Raw genomic sequence first — 15,035 nt, forward strand, 5'->3', positions numbered from 1 at the left:
TTGGCCTCATACCGCTGACTTTTACCGAGAATGACATTTAATGACATTCTCGTGGAAATATTAACGTCCGAAATAATTGACTAAAGTTGAACAGTTTGTAATGTTCGAAATTTACAAACGTTCCTGGTCAAATTCTATAGTTTTCCGATAAATAGGTGTTAATTACAATTATAGCTTCCGAGGTCTATAGAAAACTGACTGTAGTTGTCCAATAATATTCTTCTCCTGCCTCTCACGAGCTCGAATCATGCGAGACCCTAGAACGTTCACCAAAGTTTGCTTAGCAAAAATACTATCAGTCACTAGTATTACGTACATTATTGACCCTTACGCTCAAGAATCTACTGCAGATTTCGAGAACAGGCGGGACTTGCGCAATACACAGACAAGAATATATGTTACATGCAACAAAAAAAAGAAAGAAAATTATACATAAACAAACGTAGGCACTAAAATAAATTTACAATAATAAATATATTATAATGAGTTAAGAGATTTGAAATCTCTGCCTTTGAATAAAGTTACTTCAAGGATAGAAATTGAAGTGGCAATGGAGTTACTGAAGAAGAAATGCCCAAATTTAACAAATGAAAAGGATGCAGTTTTTGGCAAATTAAATTTTCTAAACGAGTTTTTAGCAGGTAAACTGTGTGAATAGAATGCTGTTACTTTAACAATCACTGCATAAGGCACATGGTATGCATCAATTAGACATTTAAAATACCTTAGTACCACATATAAACTTACAAATAAACTGGCTGATCTGATCCTTTGCCTGCCTAGTAGTAATGTTTCAGTGAAGAAGGTATTTCCTGTCATGAGTGATTTGTGGATTGCAGAAAATCCACATACAAGACTAAAACTATCAAAATCCAACACATTGTCAAAACAAACTTCACTATACCCTCTCTTGAATTCTTCTACTAACCGTCCAAGAATATAATAATTCTTAAACGGGTACGCTTACCAGACAAATACAGCCAATAAGTGGAGCCTTGTTATGACGTAAACATAAGGTGTTTGTATGTGTCCCCGAGTTTAGATTAGAAAATATGTTCAGCTTAGTTAAAGGCCTTCTTAAAGTTGTCTTTTTTTTTTTTTTTCTACTCAGCGGTTCATTTCTCAGTACTTTGCTTCAAGGTGTATATTTATTCACACGATCTACTTTCTCTGAAACCGTAAGTAGTATTGAAAGTTATATACATTTTATATTATCATTTTAAGAATATCCAACAGGGGACTTCATAAAATTAACTATCACAAGTATAATTGTTGTCATTTCGTCCAAAGTTACACTAATAATGTTAAAGTGAAACGATTAGTAAAAAGTAGATTTATATCATTTTAACGGCAAGAAATATTTTGTAAGTAATATCTTTAGCGTTTTACCTGACAACTTGTGCATAAACTATAAACAACAAGTTCACTGAATCCATTAGCCTAAACTAAAATTAAGTTGGTTGATTGGTTTGGCGTTTTATGCCGCAAAGTAACTATGCTATCTGCACCCTAAAATTAAGGCTTAACGAAGTAGTTGTATTTATAATACAGCTAATCAGGCAGACTGTTATAATAAATTAATCATTAAAGTTAGGCCTAAGTACATTAATTATACAAATATATTGTATTTAGGTTTATCGTATTTTCTTAAAAATTAACTTGGGATCTGGCACTATGTTGGTTAGTGCACTTGATACACAATCTGCCAGTTGTGGAATGGAAACCCGGTGCTATATGTGCTTGACATTTCAGCCATTGAGGGAGGATTCTTGTGTTAGAAATAATCCCGCTATTTGTTGACAAAGGGTAGTCCAAATGGAAGGTCTGGCCTGCTATTTTCCGTGTGGTCGGCAGTTGAAAATCAGAGACGGTGGCAGGTAGCCGTAGCATCTTAACCATAAACATAGAAGCCTTAAAAACATACATATTAAAGAAGATGGTGTGCAACAGAGCTAATGCTAATTATCACTCATATTTTGAACTTAAAAATATTAAGTTAGGCCTAGTGGGTTATTTTTTATTTACTGAGATGTAAATTAATAGCAAACTTGAGTATTGACTTTTAAATAAGATATATTTAATTATGAAGGTTTTAAATATACCTTAATGGTGGAAGGGTATTTGAGAATTTTGTCGCATTAACTGATAGCCAGTGATTCCAAATCACAAAACTAGCAAATTCAGTAACTGTAAAGCCTAAGTTAAAACTAATTAAATTTACTGCTATATTTGTTAGGTTTTTATATATTTATTAACACCTTACATCATATGAGTCACTTCAGTTATTTTATTTAATAATTAAATCCTGTATAAAATTTATAAAAACTTTTTAACTTATATAATGATAGAATATTAATTCAGCTGTATACTTAACGTAGGTTCAAGAGGTTTTATTACAAGCATTATAAAAATCCTATTACAGGAGCACTTTCGAAGGTGGACATTTTTTAAGGGGCAGGCTGGGAATGGATGGCATTGTAATCGAATGAGGGATATACAAAGGAAGTGACGTCATGAAGGCCACCTGGTCTTCCAAGAAATATTTAGTATATTTTTCTGCAATGGGTACCAAAATGACTCATAAGTATATCAATATTTTTATGGGTCATATTGAAAGTCAAGTTTTACAACTAAGCCCTATGAAACCTCATGCATGGAAACGTTACATAGATGACATATTTTTCAATTGAACAGCCGCTCTTGAATCACTTAAAAAATTGATTTCATATGCAAACCCCTTTCACAAAACAATCACATGAACCTTTGATTACTCTCCTACACAAATTGATGTTTTGACGTCACTGTCTATAAATGACGGAATTTTACACATAGACTTGTAAAAAAAAACCTTTAAACAGACCACAATACCATCACTGTATAATATTTCACCTCGCTGACACTAAACAGAACATTACCAATAGTCAAGTTCTTAGAATAAAGAAAATATGCTCAGATGAAAACGACTACAGAAAGCACATCAAGGATTTAAAACAAACCATATTTCAAATAGGGTATAAAAATACCGAAACTTACAGACAGATCGAAAAAGCTAACAATATTCAGCGGAAAAATATACTATAACAGAGAAATACTAAAGTTTTAAATAGAATTCCGCTTGTTATTCTCTATCACTTTAAACTCAGAAATGTTTCATGAATTTTGAAAAAAAATATTTTCATCTCATACAACTTAACAATCGCCTTAAACAAGTTTTCCTGAAGTTCCAGTTGTCTTCTTTCAAAAAAGTAGAATTCTAAAATATATCCTTGTTCATACAAAAGTGAATTACATTCTACCAAAAATTGATTGTCATCTATGCATTAAAGTTTGTTGTCAAACGTGCAAGTTCATAAAAACTACTGACTCATTTTCTAACTAGAGAAACTTTAAATTTCGAAAGAAATCACTTGTGGAACATAAAACACCATTACCTTATACAGTGTAAAAAAAATGCAATAATCAATATGCAGGACATATACAAACAACTCTTAGAGAATGTTTCAACAGCGATAGATCTATTAACACAGAAAAAGATACCCATATTGCTCAACACCTAAACCAACCCGGTTGTCTTATAATAGAGCTTGCAATGTGTACGTCAACAACTTGGATTCCGGAATCTGACACACTGAGCATCGTCAATTTCAACTAGGTAATATTTTTTACATAAAGCTGAATAATAAATAAAACAATTGAAATTTCCACATAAATGATATGTTTCATATTTGGTAAAATTTTGTTTTTTTTTATTATTTCTTTAATGAAAATCTCATGAGTGTTGCAACAGAAAAGCTAGGCACTTTCATTGATAACTGCGTCTATAAAGAAATACTTCAGTAAACTGTACGCTGTGATGTGAAGATGTGATGGTGAATATTATTTAACATCACGTATGAGTGCACTGTTGTAGAACAGTCGGATAATTCTAGAAAATACTACTGGCCCAATAGCCTTTTGCAGGAACTAGCAGTTATACTTACTCAGAGGGCAGATACTTCTGCTAGTTTCATTAATGATATTACTTTCATCGGCATTGAAACACAATTAAAAACTAAAGCTGATAGAGAGACATAAGAAGCTTATTAGATCGCTAGCTTAAACATAGTTCAACCTTTTGGAGTTCAATCTAGTTCTTGGAATCAGCGATCTCCGATCATTGGTTTCATCTTTGTCAGAAAATATTTTTTTTTATTCTCTGCTTATTTCTTTCATATACTGTGACATCAGATGCCAGATGGCAAGATGTGATTAAGAGCAAAATTGAACAGGCGAAGGCAACATTTGTAAAGATAAAAAATAAATTGACTAACAGAGGTATATTAATAACAGTGCGTAAAAGAATTCTTAGCTGCTACATCGAACCAATCTTGTTTTACGCTTGTGAATCATGAGCAATAAACATACAAATGGAAAAATCGCTTAACGCGACTGAAATATGGTTCCTGCGTAGAGTTTTCTACAAAAACCGGAAAACAAATGAAGAAGCTCTACAGCAAGCAGAAATAAAAAGAACGTTGATAACAAAAATACGAAAAGGACAAGCGGCATCATTTGGTTATGTGTCGGGGAGAAAAGGAATGGAACATTTGATAACAACTAAAAATTGTGGAAAAAGTAGATCTTGGGCAGTTTAACAATTTGGCTACACAAAGAGAGGTCGAGTGATGTAATCACAAGTACCTGGGAAAGGTGGGGGGACATGATCGACTAGGAAACTAAGCACAGAACTCGATGATGATATGGAGTGTGAACCCTAATATTTCTGAAACTTACTATTTATTTAAGATAATTTTCCATATCTATTTGTATAAATTAATTAGCTCAACATCTCTCTTTCAGTCAGTCTCCGGGTGTCACCGTTATTTTATTTAAACACTTAATTATAGTTTGTTTGTTTTTAACCATTTCTAAAGCAAAATATCCCTAACTCCATCTTAGATAACACTCGTCGCTAGCCACATTGTTCTTGAAATTAAACACACTTACAACAGTACATGGAAAAATATATTAAACATTTCCTGAAAGATCAGATAACCTTGATAGGGTTTATATCATTTTGTAAGTTTACGTAAAATGGACTAAGAAAGCATTTTATTACTTACATAAATTATAATTATTTTCAGTTAGATAATGTTATCTAAATTAATTTTATTTGAAAGTGATAAAGTTCACTTAAAGAAGGAAATGCTGATTTAATAAAGAAAGAAAGAGAAAAGATTATCCTAAAATGTAAAAATTTAGTAACTGAGACAGAAACATTAATAAATCTGTCAAAGAAGATTCAAGAAATTAATTATTTGTAATCTTTTTAAAGTAAAAGGGTGAAGATTTTTTTAATTCTTTCACTTTTAATTTTATGACCTATAACTCACTTAATAACTAATCATGCAAGAAGTATTTAAACAAACATGGTTGATTTATGATACACGGAATTTCCTTGTATCTTATGAAATATTCTGGATGTTTAAAAAGCATTGAACCACAATATTATAAATAAATTGCATGGTTTGGTTGAGGTAACATAATCTAAGATGAAGTACAAGCGTGTTTTTTCTTTGGCTGGATTGCTTTTATAAATCTACAGAAGCGTTTGATAATCTCAATTGGTGCATGACATTATGTCATTTTTATTAGATTGAAACTTCTTTTTTATTTTTAACTTTGTTAGTAGAATATATTGCATGATTGTGTTGGTTTATTTTGCTACTATGGAACAGCTTATTCTCTTAATATTACGTGATAATAAACTGTTAATGTACGTGTATAGTAAATATGACTAATTATCCCACTATTATATCAACTATTTATCACCTGTGTGGGAGAAGTTTTAGTTGTGAATGTTGATGTGTTTAATTTAAACTGTTCTATTACTCTTGATCTGGCGTAATATTTTTTTAAATTAATTAATAGTATTTAAAAGAAAGCCAATGTTTAAAGAGATCAAGAGAAAACTGAGAATAGGAAGTGGAAACTGTGATCGAATTTATGCTAATTCAAAAAAACACGTGAAGTGGCAACAGTCAAAGTCAGAACTCTCATTCAGTTGTCAGAATGCGAATAAAACACAAGAATATGCAAATCTTAACCAACGATTGGAAGTTGAAAGAGTAGGTAAAAGTCTTAATTATGATATAGAAGGACATTATGGTCCTATAGATTTAGTATGCACGACAATAGTGAATATCCATGTCTTTAATATATTGTTGATTAAATTGCAATGTGGAAAATATATATCTACACTAATTTTTTTTAAAAAACAAAACTTATTTCTTAGCTACCGAAGTACTGTAGTTTCGAACAATGTAAAATGTCTACAACTGAGCTACATCGTTGCTAGGACGTTTTTATTCAATGACGCATTTATTTAGGTCCTGAACTTATTTAATATATTTTTGTCTTTCAGAAAACAAAGTTGTAATGCATATTCTTTTCTCTAGACTAACTGAGTATTCAGAGGAAAAACACTTATTTTGAACTTATGAATACTAATTGTAAATTTTCTGAAGTGTATTTAAAACGTTAAGTAAAAATTTGCCTCTTTTGGTTTAGGAGGAATTTAGGAAAAAACTACACATTGTAGAAGACTTGTATGTAACCCTAAAACAGAGTCATTTAATAACCCTTGCTACTGTGACTCGACTTCGGCGAACGGTAAAGAACCTGAAGACACAGATCAAAACTTTCACAAATTCGACTATAACTGAACAGTGTGAGGGACCTTCAAAAAGGCATCAATATAGTTCTTATCGTTCAGTTATTAACAAATCACTCTCCCCAAAAAAGTATGTTCTAGAAGAGCAGTTGAAAAAACTGAAGGATGAAAAACAAGAGATCCAAGAGCACCTAGAGAAGTTGGTACTGGAGAAGGAGAAACTGGAAAGGTGTGATATAGCTTCCTGCAGGTGGCATCTCAAATGATGATCGGTGGATGAACTTCTTACAGTTTGTGATTAATTCTAAAAATATTAAAAATAATAGAAATATCCATCTTCGATAGCACGTTTAGTTGAAACGTTAGAGAAAACCGACATTTAAACTCCAGATAATTATAAAATAACTTTTTTATTGGAACCAACCTTTCGCCTTTATAAAGGTTAGTAAGCACAACTGATTCTTTTATAATTACCTGGAGTTTAAAGATCCTTTTATATAACTCTTCAATAAAAGTGTGTAAAATCCCTCTGGTGTGTACTACAAATTTTGAAAGAGAACAAGAAATGGTTAGTCGAAATTTGAAACTTCCTCACCAACTAATAATATATTGAAATAACTGGATATTGGATTTCTTTACACTTCACTTTAATAAGACTCTGAAGATCCCATTATTCTATACTACAAATGTTTTCTAGGTAGAGAAGTGTCTATAGTCATATTGAAAACCGTAATTCGCCTGGTGTCGCCGATTTCTAAATAACTCTTACTGCTGATTGCTTTAGCAATATGTTTTGAAATATATAGCATTTAAAGCCGTAATATGCTAAGTAGTTCATAGAGAGAGATGCGTGTAGTAACAAGATATTAATTATTTATTAACATTGTAATTGCATTTCCAAACTAGTTTCATGTTCAATAAATACCGGATAATACAAAAGTTAGTTATTCTACAGTCAAGATTTGTTGGTTTTACAATATTAAGTCAATCTAAGCTGTAACTCTGTAAACTTACCGTTGGTCCACAGGGGAACACTCTGAGTTGCAAACGTTTGAGGGCTTTGCCAAAAGATACTTACTTCAGAACATTATACCAATTATATCTCATTCTGATCTGCTTCACGTTAATGTACTAAAGTAAGCATCTTTTGGGCCGCCTTGTGTAAGTATCTTTTGGGCTGCCCTGTATAGTACTAGATTGACTTAATATTTTGAGCTACAATATGATAAAAAATATTTAGTTATTAAGTATATTGAAAGTGAATATTTAATAGTAATAAAAAACAATACTCCTGACCTTATTTTAAAAAGAATTATCTCTGGTAACTCAGCTGCAAGCTTTAGAGCTTACAACCCTAAAATTTGGGTTTTAGTACTCATGGTGGCACAGCACAGATAGCTCATTGTGTACCTTGGTACTTTAACAGAAATACAGGAACTAGACGAAGGTTCGACTAAGTTCATAATGATAATATAAAGTAGATAAAACCAGTATAAGACTGTACATAATAATTAATGTTTTTGCCCAGACGAATATATGGAACATCTGGTCAAAATCTGCAGCGCCAGTTGAACTCTCTGCGTTCTACCTTATTGGAGTTGGAAAGGTTCTCCACTGATGATGGATATCGTATCCAACTGGAACAGATATGGGATATCTTAGATTCCCAAACGGATCTTAGCAACATGGCTAGTATAATTGAGGTAAAACAAATACATATTAATAATGATTAATATACATATAGTATAAAACTATAAGGTGATGTTTACAATGAAGATTTTGTAATAAATATTAGACATTGTTGCTTTGTGAAATCTTTCAGTGTAAAAACCATGTTGTTTGAACCGTGGTAGATGTAACCATGAAATTAATTCGAAAATTCACTTTTAAGATTATAGGTATGGGAATTGGATATTTATTTGTCGTAAACGAAGTTGTTTTTTACGAAATGGTGTATCTCTGTTACTACATAGGCCATAGATCCACACATTTCACGTTACTTTGATTCTCTTGTTCTATTGAACAGAGAATGCAAGAGTATCTGTAAAGAGATTGATGCAAAACTGAGAACAGTATTGTTCTTGTGTTCGTTTGGAGTCATTAACTGTTAACATTATAGGTGAACATCAAGTGCTAAACGATATGGAAAGGATATGAGCTATAAACATTCTCACTTACTCAGTCATTTCAATAAAGATATACTAATTTAGTAATACCACACTCATGTGTTAATAAACACTGATGAACTTGTGATTAAAGAAAACCGAAAGTCGAATGAACCGATTCAAGTCCCGTTTGGAAGCAGAACGTGCTAAACATGTGTTTGATTTAGATGCTCTTAGAAACGAATTGAATGAAACAGAACAACAGAACGGTAAGCTAGCGGTTGATATAAAATATGAATACGTTAAACTAATAATTTCATTATTTTTTAATATGTATGATCTTAAATTAATCATAAGTTTGATGATTTATACACACACACACAAACCTTTATTTTAAATTTAAATGTTCTATATTACACGCACATCTTGCAAATAACCGAAACCAAACAACACATTTCTAGCTGTTTTTTTATTTCATTAAACTTAATATGTCTAAATTGTGCAAGTTATTTTTATGAATCAAAGTGAAAGATCCTGCATCGTGTTTGTTCGAAAAGAAAGAAAAAATTAATTAAATTAATTGTCAAATTAATTATATATTTTTGAAGTCAACTAATTTCTCCAAAATTACTTCAACTGTAGCAAGCCTTTTATTTATTTATTTTATTTTTGAAAAGTGTTGCGCGATCTTTACAATATCTAAGAATCTAAATATAAATTATTTGTGATTCTTTATATATATATATATATATATAGAATCTCTAAACTATATCTATATTCTACAATAAATTATTAAGGTGTTATTAGAATGAAGATTAATAGTGTTTTACTAAATCACTTTTCAATCTGTGTTTTATTTACACAAAATTTTCCCCATGTACACGTTTTTCTTATTGTATTTTAAACATATACAAAGATATTTTACAAACACAAGTCCGGATAAAAAACGATCAACTGAGTCAACTTGGTGAACACATTCAACATGAGCGTGAGGTGGCACAGAAACGACTGTCTGGTTTACAGGGAAAACTGTGTATGTATTTAGATCTACATGATAAATATTATATATCGTATGAACTTGCAAATTCTATTATTGATTTTAGTTTGATATAATGTTTAGATCGCAAAGAATGTCACTTGTAGGCTTAAATGATTAAAAATAATCATGGCTATTAAAATTATATAACAAATAATTATGTAGTTACCAGGAATGAATCTTCTGATAGTTTGATATTTTTGTACCTGTAAGACTAAATCTTTTTAACCCTTGAAACATAACTGTTAGAATTGTTTTGTTTTTGTTGTTAAATACAAAGCTGTACAATTGGCATCTCTACTGTGCCTGCCACGAGTATAAAAACCCAGATTTTAGAGTTTTAAGCCTTCAGACTTACTGGGGAACACGTCTATAAATATGCGCCCTACGGGAAATATGATAACGGATACGTCCATTGATAGTTGGAGAGTGTGTGTGTTTTTCGTATAGCAAAGTCACATCGGGCTATCTACTTAGCCCACCGAGGGGAATCGAACCCCTGCTTTTAGCGTTGTAAATCCGTAGACTTACCGCTGTATTAGCGGGGGGCAGTTGGAGAGATTATAGCAAAACAAAGAGCCCCTTTGGTAATGTTTTCTAGGGTTTTGACACATGAAACACTAATAACGGAACGTAATCAAAGTTTAACATTAGGCAACATATTTTCCCTGATTATAGTATTTAAAACAAACAAACAAATCATTATAAATTAATTTAAAGTTAAGATACTTTTTAAATTTCGCGCGAAAGTATACGAGGATTATCTACGCTACCCGCACATAATTTAGCAATGTAAAACTAGAACTAGTTATCACCATCCACCGTCAACTCTTGGGCTACTCTATTACCAACAAATAGTGGGATTGGCCGTCATAATATAACGCTTCCATAGCTTAAAGGGCGAGCCTGTTTAGTGTGACGGGAATTCGAATCTGCGAAGTTGAGATATCGAGTCGAGCATCCTTAACCTTCTCGCCACGCCTCCATTATTTTATAATGAAGCGTTTTACTTATGATACCTTAGCTAAAAATCCCATTACTGTATCCAGAGGTTTCAATTTACTTTCGAGATGCTGACAACTTGAATTATATTTTATTTCATCAAGCAATAAATTATAATTGATATACCAACCAATGAGCCAAATATTATTTGTTTTAAACTGTTTTTGACTTGACTGTTGTTAAGGTTTCCATAGAAGAGTACTTTCATTTGGTTTTTATGTATAATGAAGCAGAAAACACGGTTTTATAAATATCTTATGTATTTGGTTTAAATCTATACCACCATGTCAAGACATTGTTCACTTGTATGTTTTTCCAACATATCAGTATAAGAGTTACTTTAGTTACTGACCACAAGAGGCTTTACAATATTTTATCCACCACAAGAGGCTAGGGGTTTGAAGTTCAAGTATGGTCTCGTCTGCATTAAAATTTTGAATTCCTCCTTTCACATACACACATACATCTGAAATACTTCTGTATGGGGCTAAACCAAATTAAACTTAATGTATCATCTATTCATACCAATGTAAATAAATACATTTCTGTTTATTACTGGAAATTAATTGTACATAGATTTAGAAATAGATTTTATCTCTTACTGGCAGTATATTACTTTTTCTTCGCTTCTCTCGGTTTTTATTCTTTTTGTTCTTTTCACATTACCAGTTTTCTTTCCTTCTCACCTTGCAATTGATTCCTATGTATTGAATTATAATGTTCACAACCATAGGAGTCTTGTAATTTTTATTACAGCTATGTGTGTGGATTTTTGTTATAACAAAGCCAGTTCAGTTTATCTACTGTGTCCACCGAGGGGAATCGAACTTCTGATTGTAACATTCCAACTCAAAGGATTTACTGCTTTCCTATCAGAGGACTGTATTAGCTGGGCTTCGAAAGGTGGTCGTCACTCTACCCTCTTACTATAATAAACATTGAGTAAAGGTCGGCCGCTTTCTCTGTCAGTTTCAACTGATGTTCTTAAGAGAGTCATACCACTTCCATAATGCTGAGTTGATTTTTTTTATGACTAATTATATCAGAATTTCTGGATTAATGAAGATTTTGTTCAGTTTGACATTCTTTATAACATATTATTTAATTCATTGAATCATAAATCTTGAAAGAACTATGTAACTTAAGGTTTATGATGACACTGAAACAAATATGTTACCAATTTTTACGCCCTCTATACACTTAGCAATAAATGTAAAATATTTGTCAATTACATAAAAACGCCTTTCATCTTAAAACCATTTGATTTTAATATGACAAGATTAGTAAAAATTGTTAATATAAGTAAAAATAAGTGCTTTATTTTCTGAAGCTACAAATCCCTATTTTGATTTCACTGAAATTGTTAAATATTGTAGACATGGAATAAACTACGAAGTTTTAGCTTATGAACATATTGTAGACACTATTTTTGGTCTTGTCTGTTTACTTGAAACTATAATATCTGTATATTGTTTCAGTTTGTTTCATTACTTTTACTAACAACCAGAATTCTCCTTTTTAACTTAACATTTTTTACAGATATTGTTTCTTAAGTGTTTTATGTCCATTTATCAGAATGAATTTTAAAATACATATGTGTTAAAATGAATGTTACATGTTTTTCAACAGTTTACTGTTGCGTTAGTTTTTCTTCACTCACCCATCACTCTGAACTTATTCAAAATATACAATAAATGTACAACAAGAATAACAAATATATACTTGTATCCAACTACAACAAACAAGTGATCCCCTTGAAGATAAAGATTGTATCGTCACAGATTTAATTATCAATTTCCATGAACGTCGCAATGTAATCTAACAAAAAGATGAGTAGCAACTAAGAAATTTCTTCAGATTATTAGGCCCGGCATAGTCAGGTGGGCTAAGGTACTCGACTCGTAATCTGAGGGTCGCGGGTTCGAATTCCCATCATACCAAACATGCTCGCCCTTTTAGCAGTGGGGGAGTTATAATGTGACGGTCAATTCCATTGTTCGTTTGTAAAAGAGTAGCCCAAGAGTTGGCGGTGGGTGGTGATGACTATCTGCCTTTCCTCCAGTCTTACACTGCAAAATCAGGGACGGCTAGCGCAGATAGCTCTCGCGCAGGTTTGGGTGTAAAATATCCAATTTTGCTATAGGCTCGTGAAGTATTAATGATTATATGAACAAATGGGCATATTTCTTCTACAATCGTGAAATAACTAATTTTGCTTCTTATTTAGTTTTGGATGATACTTAACTATTGAAAAGGCAGGTTTTGAGCGTTGATTCAAGAATAAGTTTGCTTTTAAGTGGTTCTTGCCTGAAATTTTCCATTAGAGTTTTAGAGTAAGATCAAATTCTTGTGCGAGACCTCCATCACAAAGTACAAATATTTTTATAACATAAAAGACACTTTAATATGTCCTACTGTCTCTTTATTGAATTAACTTCAGTGAGAACCTATTATTTTCTTTGTTTTCAGGTATATTACACAAAAAGAGCAGTATAACAGTAACATTTAATGCATTTTTGAGTTATGTCGCGGTGATTTTATATATATAAAATCGTATTATTATTGTTTCAGCTGAAATGACGAATGAAGTTAAAAACAAAGATGATATTATTTCTAGATTATGGAACGGTTACCTGGAAATAAAAGAAGCCAAGGAGTCCTCAGAGGTATGTAAGAAATAAATAAAAAACAACAATTATATACAAATATTAAAATAAAAAATAAGTTTCTTTTCCTAATACTTTTATAGTATATAATCAACAGGAAAAATGAAAGTTCATGTTACCATTAATTTCATATACAAATAAACCAAAGCACAAAGTTACTATTACGAAAGATCTCATACACATACATGGCTAAAGAAAAACAGATAATTTCTGATATCTGTAAGCCAGAAAACAGTATGTAGATTAAAAAAAATCTCTTTATTTATTTCATTGTTGTCATTAGCAATAAAAGCGTGAATCGAACGAGCACTTTATGGTATCATCGAAAGACCTCACATCAACTGCCAGAATTTATCACAACTTAAACACCCAGGGCAGCATTTATTATAATAAATAGCTGCTTCTTAGTTGGAAGAAAAATATAATTAGTACATTTAAAACGACTACCACTATAGGAACTAACAATGTAAAACTTAATAAAGATAATAGCAATGCTCAAAAAGGTTTCCAAACTTCTTGTTTGTCCAGTTTCAGATATTTCGTCAACAGATTTGTATTTAATAATTTATGTAGTCATCAAATTTGTAAGCCTCGTAAATGTAATATTGATACTTCTGAAATTCTTTGTGTGTTGTTTTTTTATTGTTGTTGTTATTTCTTCTTTTAGAGAAAATACATTGGCCTACTTGGACGTCATGACGCAACTGTGGCGGTTATATTGGATGAAGTAAACAATATAAACGCTGATTACCACCGATTGGTTCAAGACAAGCTGTTGACAGGTTAATTACTGATTTAGATATATTTTCATGGTTTTAAGTATTTTATTTTTTGTTTTTAATGTTAGAGTGCAATTGTTCAGTCACATCAGAACTCTCGTTTTACTTTTTAGTTATTCAGAAAATATTTAATTTTTACCAACAATTATTTATCAAACTACGCCCTTAAGAAAAAATCTGTTAAAATCGATTTATAGTTTCCAAGAAAACAAGCAAATTCATTAATATCACTACAAACTTTTATATTTGATCGATATCCTGTTTTCTTTAACAATCAACGATTTATCCAGTAACCTCTACGTAGAGTTTTTTTTTATTTTAAGCACAATTCAAATTAATTTATAAGATAATATATATATATACATATTTAAAAAACGAATCAATACTTTACGTTCCTCCTGTAATCAAATATAGTCGATTCTTTATGTAAAGTTAATGGAATATTTTCATGATTATAAACATAGATATTTATTTCATTTTTCAAGTCTTTATACACACATATATATGTATCGAATTTATTTTTAACGTTACTGACTATTATTGAAATAGTTCAATTAAATTAACCAACAGGTATTTCTAAATACGAATTATACATAAAGTGTTCGTTATTTTACTGAACTTGAATTGTTCTAAAAGTTAATAAGTTTTTATTGGACTTTCTTCAGTACCTTTAAATATTCTGATTAAATTAACAATTGCTGTTTTCTTTATGAGTGGGTTTAGGAAGCACAGATGTAGACTTTTGTAGAATGTTGGAAGTCCTTCAAGAAAAAATTCGACTACAGGCTCAGACTA

Source organism: Tachypleus tridentatus, chromosome 11, assembly GCF_004210375.1.
Source record: "Tachypleus tridentatus isolate NWPU-2018 chromosome 11, ASM421037v1, whole genome shotgun sequence".
NCBI classification, from domain to species: domain Eukaryota; kingdom Metazoa; phylum Arthropoda; class Merostomata; order Xiphosura; family Limulidae; genus Tachypleus; species Tachypleus tridentatus.